The sequence below is a fragment of the Mus musculus genome, chromosome 11 (assembly GCF_000001635.26).
Source record: "Mus musculus strain C57BL/6J chromosome 11, GRCm38.p6 C57BL/6J".
In the NCBI taxonomy this organism is placed as follows: Eukaryota; Metazoa; Chordata; class Mammalia; order Rodentia; family Muridae; genus Mus; species Mus musculus.
In genome coordinates, this window is record NC_000077.6 from 33,695,174 (window position 1) to 33,707,500 (window position 12,327).

Consider the following 12,327-nt stretch of genomic DNA (forward strand, 5'->3'; position numbering starts at 1 on the left):
CAGAAAGGGCTTCTGGGGTTTGGAGCTTCCGTCCCCTTTGCTGCACAGGTTAATTAAAACACATGCTCTCTCTCTCTCTCTCTCTCTCTCTCTCTCTCTGTCTCTCTCTCTCTCTCTCTCTCTCTGTCTCTCTGTCTCTCTGTCTCTCTCTCTCTCTCTGTCTCTCTGTTTCTGTATCTGTCTCTGTCTGTCTGTCTGTCTCTGTCTCTATGTCTCTCTCTGTCTGTCTGTCTGTCTCTGTCTCTCTGTTTCTGTCTCTGTCTCTCTGTCTCTGTCTCTCTGTCTCTGTCTCTGTCTCTCTCTCTGTCTCTCTCTCTCTGTCTCTCTCTCTCTCTCTCTCTCTCTCACACACACAAACACACCACACCACACCACACCGAGACCAGGAACAAAATTAAATTGGGAAAGATTTTTAGGAGATAGTCAGGGGTTCCTTGTAGTGAGACTTTCAATAGTTGGACAAATGTCCACTAAAGTCCCATACGTTAGGGCTTGGTCCTTAGGGTGGCATTACTGAGAAGTAGGGGGGCCTTTGAGAGGTGGGGTCTAATGGGAGGTCCTTAAGTCATTGGAGACATGTCCATGAAGTGATCTGTGGCTGCAGACTCTTCGTCTTCCTTGTTGCTTCCTGGTTTGCATGTAAGTGGTTTGTTCTGTCACTCTCTCATTGTGATGTGTGGCCCCAGCCAGAGGCTCCCAGTACAAGGACCACTTAATTTAGGATTGGGACATGCAGACCTGTGAGTCCAAACCCCTTTCTATCTTTGTAAGTGACTTGTCTCATATATTTCATTGCAGCCATTGAGATCTGACTCCTGTAGTGAATGAGTTAAGTAAACATTACTGAGGACCTACTATGTGTTCAAGTCACTCCTAAGGTGATGCTTCCTTAGAGAGCTCCATGGACCATCTTGTGTAGGAGAATCACATGCTCCAGCTCTCTGGCCAGTGCTTTGCTTTTCTTCATCACCTGAGATGCTTACCAAAGGCTTATGAATGAAGGGGTGTGAAGGGTTGCTAGGCACTGGACTAGAGAAGGTAGTGAGGCTTGACTGCAACCCTGAGGTCTTGGGAAGAGATGTAGACAGGACTGGAGGAGAGCTGAGAAAGGGCTGGGGAGGATGTGGAGACAGGGTAGGGAAGAGCAAGAGTGAATCAGCTCAGTGACCTGGGCAGGTGTGATGGTGACACAATGGGACCTGGAAGGATAGAAGGGAGAGGAGAAGAAGGTTGCCACAAAGTCTTGAAAGGCAGACTAGACAGGGTTTCTCAACTTTGTGCCCAAAGCTAGAAGCAACATCAGGAGAACTCATGGATACTTTGGGTACCAGGATCTCAGTGGAGCAGTTCATTCCACACTTGGAAAAGAAACTGACTTAGAAGGTGCCCTGAGGTCAGGAGATATGGCTGTCACGTTGCCTAAGGAGGCAGTCCAGGATGGTGTGGGAGCTACAAAGCCCTTTCTGGTCTTCCAATTCTGAGAATATCCTTCAATTCTGAGAATGCCCTGTGCAGGAGAAAGAGCAGAGATGGTCTAAGATCCCCCCCTGGCTGCCTAGGGTACAGGTGTGTGAGATGGTGGGCAGGGTGAGGAGGGAGGCATTAGGCTAAGGCCTCATGTCAACATCATTCAACTTCATCCTTACCCTTTGTTAGATGTGATGACAGTCTGCCCACGTGACCCTGACCAGTTCAACTTGCAATAAATCAAGGGGATGCTTTAAAGACTAGAACCTTACTGCTGCTGCTGCTGCTGCTGCTGCTACTACTATTTGAGCTCAGGCAAGTCTTGAATTCTTTGTGATCCTCTGGCCTCCTAAGTGCTGGCATTACAAATGTGAGCCACCACCACACCTAGCTTAAAGGCTGGAATTTTAAAATCAAACATTCCAGGGTTCTAATCTCGTTCTGCTAGTGCCTATGTCTGGATCCACACCTCCTGGAGAGTGTGACTGGCAGCACCCTGCTGGTATGGCTATTGAGAGGCTCAGTCAGGACACGAGACAGGAGGATGTTCTGCAGTTCGTAGGAGTGCTTTTCCTTGGTACTTTCTCTTCCCTTGACCTTCCTGGTTCCTGCAGTTGTGATGGGGCTTCAGGGAGGACAAGATGATGAGGAAAAATACCAAGAAGAGGGGAGACTACCAATGAAGATCCAGATTCTGAAGTTCAGGATGGACTTTGCAACCCATGTTCTTGGTTTTCCAGATCAAGTCCCTGAACCAGTGAACCCGGAAGGAACCTGCTGGTGAAGAGGGAGCCCAGACAGAGGAGAAGCAAGAGACGGACTTGGTGGAGTCTGTTTTGAACCTACTCTCTCAAGGGCTACAGTGGAGCTTATGCATGTGGCTTTGGGGAAACGGAACCCTCCGTTGGCCTTTGGAATTCAGGATGTGCACAGGCATAGTCAACACTCACTCCTGTGTAGCTTGGTAGTGATAATGCTTCTGTCTCTCCTCTGCTCAGGGAGCTCTGTGGTAACAGAAGATGAAGCATGGTGAGATACTGTGGTCCTTTCATTTGTGTTGGATGGAAGATGCCCCTGTCAGCTGAGGATCCTCAGCAAAGGGGTTAGAAGGGAGCAGAGAGAAGACACGCCTACAAAGGCCTTGCCATTAAGCATAGAGGATGATGGAGTGAACGGTAGTCCAATTCTAACATTGATGTGGAGGGCCATACCTTCCCATGGGATTCTGCCTTGTTAAAGTCAGGGCATTGGTAAATTCTCTGAGGAACAAATCACAAATATCTCTGCACTGGTTGATCTTATCCCAAGTATTCTAAAATTCCACAGAGTGGAAAGACAGGAAAGAATTCAAGTATAATTGTGTGTGTGTGTGTTTCTGTGTATATGTATATGCATGTGTATGTGTCTGTGTCTATGCATATGTATGTGTGACTCTTCCAGCACACTGTGTCAGTGGCCTGAAATCTGACCCATGATCTACAATATGACTATGTTTGCTAAGTGCTGGCTATTGTCATTTGATGGTAGACTTGTGTCTTCTCCTGACTAGACTTCAGGTGGCAGTAAGAGCCTCTGCTGGTGTTTGCAGCCATTTCCAGAGACAAGGACTCTGCTGCTATTGTACTTCGTCATAGCAAGGAATGCTCTTTGTTGTGTCATTCGTGTTAAAAGGAGGTCCAGGAAGTGGAAACAGATGTTAAGAAGAGCTGAGCTTCTCTGGGGAACATAAGATGAACCCATGGGTTCAAAATAGAATCTAGCATAGTTTTAGGTTTTATTAATTTTTTGAGATAATTTGTGTGTGTGTGTGTGTGTGTGTGTGTGTGTGTGTGTGTGTGTAGCCTGGCTGTCCTGAAATTCATTCGGTAGACCAGGCTAGTTTTCAACTCAGAGATCTGCCTGCCTCTGTCCCCCAAGTGCTGACATTAAAGGCATGTGTCACCAATATTAGCCTTTTTCTTTTCTTTCCATTTTTTAGGTTCTTAATTAAAGCACAGGATGAATGGCTGTGAAGGACATATCTTTATGTTGAATTGCAAAGAGTTAAAATGTCAACTATGACACCAAGTGAGCCATAACTGCTGTGGCCTTTTGCCTCTGTCCCTTGCTTATCTGAGAGCTCAGGGATGTCCTCAGTTAGGTTAAGATGTGAAATGGAGGAAGATTCCAGATGGGAAGAGGCCTACATTCAACTGCACAATGATTCAAGTGCAACCACACGTCACACACAAGACCCATGTGTGGCTTACAGTATGCTTCATATCATGGCTGACTCCCACATGTGTGACTTAAGCCTTAGCTGATCTCCATCCAGGAGCCAACTGTGTTATGTCCAGTGCTGGCTCTTCTCTTTCCTCTACCTCCTAGTTGCCATGGGAACCCTCCATTGGACCAGATTCTGAGATGAACCACAGTACTCTTCATGTGGCTCTCACTTATGCTAAATGCATATCCTGTGAGCATCACTGGCTGGATGTCCAGGCTCTGTGTCCAGGTCTCAAACTGAGCACATTCCCCTGTTGGAGGTGGGCAGGAGTATGAAGGCACAGAGCTACTGGGTGGGGTGGAGGGCTGATCAAGAGCATAGAGCTGCATCTTGGCAAGGTTCTATGGACCACATGAGGAAGAAACGGGACCAGAACTATCCCCTCTGCCCTCTATCCCCCTTCCTTTATCCTGTCTAGAGACAGGCGTCAGACATGGGTCTGAAATTTGGGTATGTACAGGACACTAGCAGTAGGGCAGGGACATGGCAGACACTAGCAACATGCTCCCCTTGCCTGGGGTCTTTAGCTGCCACCCAGCTAGTCTAGGCTGAAGAGAAGAGCAAATCTCATTAGTTAGGCCTTTCCTTCCAGAAGCCATAAATCAAAAGTGTTCTGGTCTCAACCCAACTGGCACCACAATGTAATTTACTTTTAAGCAGACGAATGAGTATTTTGTATAAAAATCATTCTCCTTTAAATATTAAGGGGTGGAGCTTTCCTATTTTCTTTCCAATGGCTTTTATTATGTCTTGAGGGCAAAGACTTCCAATTTCAGGATGGAAATCAATGAGAAACATGATCAAATTTCAGAAACATGGTGTTACAACCAGTGGTTTTGGACTGTGTCTGGGATTCTGAAGGCTGTATTTATTCTCTCCACGACACACACTGACTCCTTGAGACAACAGAATCCAGTATTCCTTCATGTCAGTGATGTGCACACTTTTTTGAGAGCAGAGACATTTTGATATGAGCATATATATACATATGTGTGTGTGTGTGTTTGGTATTTTCTTGCAACCACTTCTGTGAATCATGGTAAGGAATGAATGAACTCAGCTTGAGTAAACAGCTAGAGAGAGAGAGAGAGAGAGAGAGAGAGAGAGAGAGAGAGAGAGAGAGAGAGAGAGAGAAGGGGAGGGGAGGGGAGGGGAGGGGAGAAGGGGAGCTGAGAAGGGGAGGGGAGGGAGGAGAGGGGAGGGGAGGGGAAAGGAGAAGAGAAGAGAAGAGAAGAGAAGAGAAGAGAAGAGAAGAGAAGAGAAGAGGAAAGAGACAGACAGAGAGCAGAAAGGGGAGAGAGACACAGAGAGAGCCAGAGAGACAGACAGAGAGAGAGAAGCTGTGATCATTTAAACTTGGAAGTCCCAAGAGGCCAAGAAAAAGTCCAGGGTGTCTTTAGGAAATGAAGAAAGATAAGACACAAGTGATGTAACAGGACAAAGTTTCTCTAAGGATCAAAGTTCCAAAGTTCTGAACACAGGACAAGAGTGGCCAGAAGTTTGTTCACAGTCAGTTCTGGATAAAAGGCAAAATGCTCCCTGAATTGTGAGTGTTCACTGCTCTCACTTCAATAAAGCTTTGAAATTTCAAACAACTAAGACTCCTGGGAGCTTTCAGGAGATCTCTTTCTACAGAAACTGGGAGAAAGAGAGGGAGATTTTCTCAGTCTCCTGTGCAACAGGATTTTGGTTCCCTGTCCCTCAATCTCCTGGTGACCACACATGGTGTTCATGTAAGGCCTGGGTCCTGCACTCTCCTCTGTGTCCTTCCACAACTGCCCACACCTTTGTCCAGAATCACTGCAAGCTATCCACCTTGGATTCTGTCTGTTTCTTGTCAGGCTCCTGAGAGACTCTTGACATACACAGGTCATTGTTACCATGCAGACATAAAGGATGACAACGCTGGGAAGTCCCCTTGAGAGGATGTGGCTTACCAGGTGGCTCTTCTTTGGGTTAAAAAGTGAATGGCGTCAGCTGCTTGCCTGTATTTGAGAGGTGTTAAATGTGTGTATGTGAGAAGTGCAGCTCCATCCTTGAGTGATGCTAGCACTGGAATTCCTGTCTCAGTGTTGTGATGCTGAGCCCACATATCACCCCGCCCACACAGAGAACGGAAGCCTCAAAGCTTTGGCAAGTGCAGCTAAGCTTTCTTCTCAGCTCCTGCCAGCCCTGAGGGTTTTGGGAAATGTGTGTTTGATCCTCTGCTTCTAAGGCAGTCATTCTCAGCCTGTAGGTCTGACCTCTCTAGAGGTCGAATGATCCTTTCACAGGGGTCACATATCAGATATCCTGCATATCAGATATCTACATTTTGATTCACAACAGTAGCAAATTCGTAGTTATGAAGTAGCAATGAAATCATTTTATGGCTGAGGGTCACCACAACATGAGGAATTGTATTAAAGGGTCACAGTATTAAAAACCACTGTTCTAAGGGGGTGTAGTCTCTGGGAAGCTCTGGCAAGATCTAGCAGAGTATTGCTCTCTGGCTTCCTCCCTGTTGGGGTGTGAGCAATAAACAACAGGGTGCTACTGGAGGCCTCAGGTCTTGCTGGGCAGCACTGGCCTGCAGAGCATGCTCTCTGGGTTCTGCCCTTTAGTTTCAGGATGGCCATAGGTGTCCTTCCTGGAGCATCCTATTCTCTGTGTGTGTGTCTCTAAACCTTTACTGTACCTACATGCACAGCCCTGGGAGAAAACATCTGTTAATTTAGCATTGTTCTCAGACCCTGACCACTACATTCACCAGCATTTTTGCAATTATTTCCCCTTTTTACTTGGTCCATTTCAAAACACAGGGTACCTCAGGGAGGGGTTGTGAGGGGGAGGGGCTGTGACAGGGAGGGGCTGTGAGGGGGAGGGGCTGTGAGGGGGAGGGGCTTTGACAGGGAGAGGCTATGACAGGAAGGGGCTGTGATGTGGAGGGGCTGTGACAGGGAGGGGCTATGACAGGGAGGGGCTGAGACAGGGAGGGGCTTTGACAGGGAGGGACTGTGACAGGGAGGGGCTGTGACAGAGAGGGGCTGTGACAGAGAGGGGCTGTGATGGGGAGGGGCTGTGACAGAGAGGGGCTGTGACAGAGAGGGGTTGTAAGGGGGAGGGACTGTGACAGGGAGGGGCTGTGATGGGGAGGGGCTGTGACAGAGAGGGGTTATGAGGGGGAGGGGCTGTGACAGGGAGGGGCTTTGACAGGGAGGGACTGTGACAGGGAGGGGCTGTGACAGGGAGGGGCTATGATGGGGAGGGTTTGGGACAGGGAGGGGCTGTGAGGGGGCGGGGCTGGGACAGGGAGGGGCTGTGACAGGGAGGGGATATGACAAGTAGGATCTGTTACAGAGAGGGGCTGTGATGGGGAGGGGCTGTGATGAGGAGGGGCTGTGACAGGGAGGGACTATGACAGGGAGAGTGAACAAAACACCAGCAAATGAGCCTGGATTTGTTTTCGAAAGACTCAGAACCCAGAACTGGGAAAGGATGTGAAGCCAAGAATAAATACCTCAGGTCCAGACATGAGAAGGTGGATGTGTTGCTCACTGTTTCTCTTGAAAATTGGGGATCATCGAGGAAAGGGGATGAGACAGAAAAGTCACGGAGGTGCTCTTGGGTTAGTCAACATTCTGGGAGAGTTGAGAAGACCTCCAGTAGAAAATGGCAACATAGTCTGTTGGGTGGCTTGGAGAGGCAAGGCAGACTCAGAGGTCAAACTTTCCAGATGGGGCAGCAGGGGATAGAGTAGTCGTTCAGGGGTGGCTGTGCTTAGAGATTAGTAAACTTCTCTCTCAGTAGAGAGTGTGCTGGGTAGGAGGTAGATGTGGGCTAGGTGACAGAGTCGGACGAATTCCCAAGTGGCTCAGCTCTATGGGAGCTTCCAAGGAAGCCTTTTGTTTGTTTGTTTGTTTGGTTGGTTGGTTTTTACCAAGCTGGGTATCAGAGTGGCCCTGAGGAAGCTGTGGTCACGCCCACTCTGAGGAACTCTAGAGCCAGGGGACACCTCTACTGAGGGATACCTGCTGCTCTAGACAGACAGGGAGAGGAGAGGGGCTTGGCCTTGTCCTACTTCCAATTTGCTTTCAAGACCCTATGGCGTCACAGACTTCAAGCTTAAGCCTTTGTCTCTTGAGTCTGGGCTGCTATGGCTGCCTTGGACAATAGGATATGGTGGCATAGTGCATTGGCGTCTGTGACCTCTTCATTTACCACTTAACTGGATTTCGAATCTCCCAGGAAACACACTGAGTGCACGTATGAGTGTATGTATGAGTGTGTATCCAGAGCCATTTAACTAAGGAGGGATGACCAACCGTGACTGTGGGCAACACTGTTCTATAGGCTAAGATCTTGGACTGAATAAGGACACCAAGGAAGAACATGAGCTGAGCCCTAGCATACATCTCTCTCTCTGCATCCTGATTGGGAACACAAGTGACCAGCCACTTCCTGTTTGTACTATCTCTCCTTCCCAATCCCAGTGGGCTTTGTTCTCCTAAACAATGGCAAAGCAAGTCCTTCCTCTTCCGACTTGTCCTGTATTTGGTTGCAGCAAAAAGGAAAGTAACGCACTGGTTCTATGTTTGGCCATTTGAGGGGACTGATGACTTCTGCCCTGGTCTCCTGGAGCCCTGAATTGTTACATAGAAAGCCAGACTGTAAAACTGAGGAAATTCCTTGAGAGCTTCTTGGGGAGAGGGCCTTGGCACTGTAGCTTCTTAGCCGTCCCTGACAAGGTCTTGGGCATGAGTCCATGCAAGGTCCAACTGTTTCTCAGCGTGTGATACCAGTAATGTCGCATCACCCAGATGTGCTTTGCCCACAGTTCTGACCACCACAGTTCTGTGATAGATGTTTCTCAAAGGCAGTTACGCTTACAGTGTCAAGGAACTGAGAGTCTCCCATGGGGTGAAACTTGGACAGACGAGAGCCGGCTGGGAGAGGAGATGGGAAATGTAGGCTATTGGAACAGCCCACAGGTGTCACAAAAACTGAAGATAGAGTCAGTTCTACCCTGTCTTGGGGATAAGTCACGGAGAGATTGAAAAGCTTTCCTTACATAGCCCAGGCCGGTTTAGAGCACATGATCTCCAAAGCACTAAGCACACAAGCATATGTTGCCCAGATTCCAGTTGATTTCTTGTGTATATTGTGCATGCATCGACATTCCTTCTGGGAAAATGGACAAGATGCTCCTTATATATGTATGCCGTCCACTAAAGGTGCTCATGACTACGTTCCTAGTAACTGGGTGGCCTGGGATGGTCATGTCACTCAGGGATGTGTCACCCCAGCAGTATTAAGAAAGCATGATGGCTGAGGTCTCAGCCTTGCCGAGTGAGGGCCATGAGTGTCAGTCTTGTTTCCCCTCTTCCTCCTGTCTCTCACACCAGACATTACCCCCACTTGTCTTACCTCCACGCCTTTTCCAGAGTGGTTGTGGCAACAGCCTGGAAGCTCCCTCCCAAAGACAGATCTTTTTAAAATTCCCTGCTCTGTGATGAAACCATCAGTCAATGAGGATGACTGACGGGTCTGTGAGAGATGTTTCTAGAATAAGATTTCCTCCCCACAGCAGGAATGTGGTGATTAAACTTTGTTACAGCTGGGAGAACAACGTTTCCCTAAGCAGACTGTCAGTCCTCAGAGCACAGTGCAATCAACATTGGAGTGGAAATAAGGCCACAGTCCCAGACATGTGGGGTGCCCACCGTTGGAGCACGGAAAGCCAAGCCTGCCTTCTACTCTGAGACCAGGCTGGGCATGTAGAGATACCATCTGCAGAACGTTCTCTGTTCCTGATAGCCCATCCTTTCCTGCAGGACCTTCTCCCCTGCAGGTGGACAGAATAACTACTTCAGATGGCTCTGAACCTCTTTGGTGTTGGTAAAACACATGTGACTTTAATCAGAGTGCAATGGGAGCAGGGGAGGGGCCTGCTGGGCTTTTGAAGCCAGGCTCCTGAGGGAGGTGCTACCTGCCTTGGGCTTCCATGTCCTCTTCTGCCTTGAGCACTTCACCGGGCTGAGTGTGACGTGCGTGTCAGCCCCTATGTGCACCAGATATACGTTGTTTCTCTATGGTACAGTCGCAAAGAAACCCCAACATCAGCTTTTGTGTATACACACACACACACACACACACACACACACACACACATACACACACATATCTTTTCTTGCTGGTGTTAGAGGAAAAGAAATGGTTTGCTTGGGTGTATTTCCAGTTGGTTTAATTTACATATATCATATTTTAAGGATGATTTAAAAGATAATGAGGGTAATTTCCACCATACTCAATTTTTATGTGTTGACTGCCGTTACCAAGCTCATTACTTAATAATCTTTTTTCCTAGCTAACATAAAGATTTTTATTTTGGGGAAGAGCAAAGTTGATCTCAGCTCATTTTTAAATTGTTCTGAGCTTCAGACGAACATGCTCTGTAGACACGGCTCTACGAGCACAGTGTAACCGGTTCCAAAGCAGGCAATCATGACCTTATCGAATGGGCACTCTCTTGCTGTATTCTGGGAAAAACACAAGGAAAGGTTCTTTCCACACCATTAACCAGGTGTTTTTAATACAAGCTGTGGATCAAAATGTGAAAGCAGAGACTCTCAGATCACCATGCAATTTAGTTGCCGTTGCAGTCTCTGCCGATGAAGGGCTAAGCTAGTTTGACCACGGGTGGACCTGAGCCAAGTCCAGACCCTTGACATACAGGTAAATTGTGGACAAGATGTGCAGAGGAAAAATAATGAGGAAATCCAGCAGCAACTGGGAAGAATACTTTGCTTTAAGTAATATGTTTTACCCTCATTAAATGCATTAATATTCATGAGAAATGGATTATATACATATAAATTTCCTACTGTAATGACCCAGATTCAACTAAGTCTCCCTTTCCTAGTAGGTACTCATTGTCAATGCATATTCCTATTTCAGTACGGTGAGAGTAGTGCTATGTACAACTTACGAATGTATTTCCTTTTTGTGAGTGTGAGTGTGGTGTTGTGTGAGTGTGGTGTGAGTGTGGTGTGAGTGTGGTGTGAGTGTGAGTGTGGTGAGCCGGCCTTCCGGAGGAGGTGAGACTGAGCAAGCTTTACACTGGGGAAATGGTGTGCAGAGGACATGGAAGAGGTAGGTAGATGTGCAGAGGTAGGAACGTGAGAGGGCTGTGTAGCCTTTTCTGAGTGGGAGGGACCCCTGTGGTCTTCTCAGACTAATACAGCCTTTTCTCACTGTCCCCTCAAATGCTTTTAGTAAAATGGTGATATTTTGATAGTGTGTACTCCTTAGCCAGCACATGGGTTCCAGGCTAGCACCATGCAGCTCTTCGAGAATTGTTGAAGCAGAGATATGGGTATCTAACTGTCTGGGGAGGCCACCTGTGATATATGTATTTTTCGGTGAGAATGGCATTCTGGCAAGCATTCGGGCGAAACTCCTTCACCAAAATGGTAGGAACCAGAAGGGCTGTGGGCTTTGATTTTCTTCTTCTTACAGAATGTGGAGTATTTGCACTTCCACTATGAGATTTTTGTCTAAGCATTGAAACCTACCTAACTGTAAAATTTACTTCCTGTACATCTTACACATATAGCTTCAGAATAATCTTATGACATAAATTTAAACTTTTTGCATGTGAAACTGTTTGCTGGTGTGGAATTTTCACCTTTGGCATCATCAGAGAGTTTCAAAGTTTGACGTGTTTGCACTTTGGATTAGAATGCTCAGCTGATGTGGGAAATTGATGGTATATCCACAGGTAAAAACAACTGGATATGGAGAACCTTCTTGGGGATGCTGGGTTGCTCTGGACCCTACATCCACATGAGGTCCTCTTGCTGCCCTCCACCGGGATGTGCTGGGCTTAGATAAGTAGAGCTGGTTTGGCTCAGCTGGCACAGCCTACAGAGATTCATATGCATTTGTAACATGGGGCTGCAGGAGGCACCAGGTGCTTCATGCTTTATTATACAGAACCCAGTTTCCGCCCAGACAGATCCTCACACCAGGATGCTGAAGAGCAGGCAGTAAAGAAGGAGCATTTGAGATCAGACTTCCTGTTAGTTGCTGAGGTCACTAAGTGAGCTGGAGGTGAGTTTCTCACCCCTCTGACACGTGACAGGATGTCAAATTCTTAGTCCAGTCGCCTTCCTTCTTGGGTAGTGTAGGAAGAAAATGGGCCTAGAGCTGTGTGTCTTTCCTTGCCTTCTCCCATGGCAACCCTCCCGTGTCCTGTCTAATCCTGCCTGTCTGGGTCTCTGCCTGCCTCTGCACTTCTGTGAGCAGTAGTCCCTGGCGGTGGCCTCACTCTTCAGGCCTTCATTGCCTCAGCAGTGTGATCTTGAATCCCTGAAAGCCTACTGAGGAGCAACATCCTGGCAGATTGCCTTCCAGAATCTGCCCCCATGTCCTGACGCTCTAGGAAGGCAGTGACTGCCTTCTTGAACTTATGCTAGAGTTAGCATTCTGTCTAAGCTCCACCCCACAGTTACCTGGCAACAGCCAGGTAGGCGACCTGCTATAAAAGGGGCTGCTTGCTTCCTCTTCGCTCACTTGCTCTCTCTTGCTCTTGCTTTCCCTTCCCCTCTCTCTCC

General features: G+C 47.8%; 1 protein-coding gene and 1 long non-coding RNA gene across 12 annotated transcripts in view; one reads left to right on the forward strand and one right to left on the reverse strand.

Moving 5' to 3' along the window:
• The window catches only part of Gm12119, a 62,340-nt gene extending 60,495 nt beyond the window's left edge, over window positions 1–1,845 (forward strand). The window contains exon 7 of the long non-coding RNA XR_001780185.2: window positions 1,657–1,845. This is a non-coding gene — a long non-coding RNA (predicted gene 12119). The remainder of the gene's footprint in view (window positions 1–1,656) is intronic.
• Window positions 1–12,327, reverse strand: part of Kcnip1 (Kv channel-interacting protein 1) — a 364,010-nt gene that overhangs the window by 65,835 nt on the left and 285,848 nt on the right. The window lies entirely within an intron of this gene.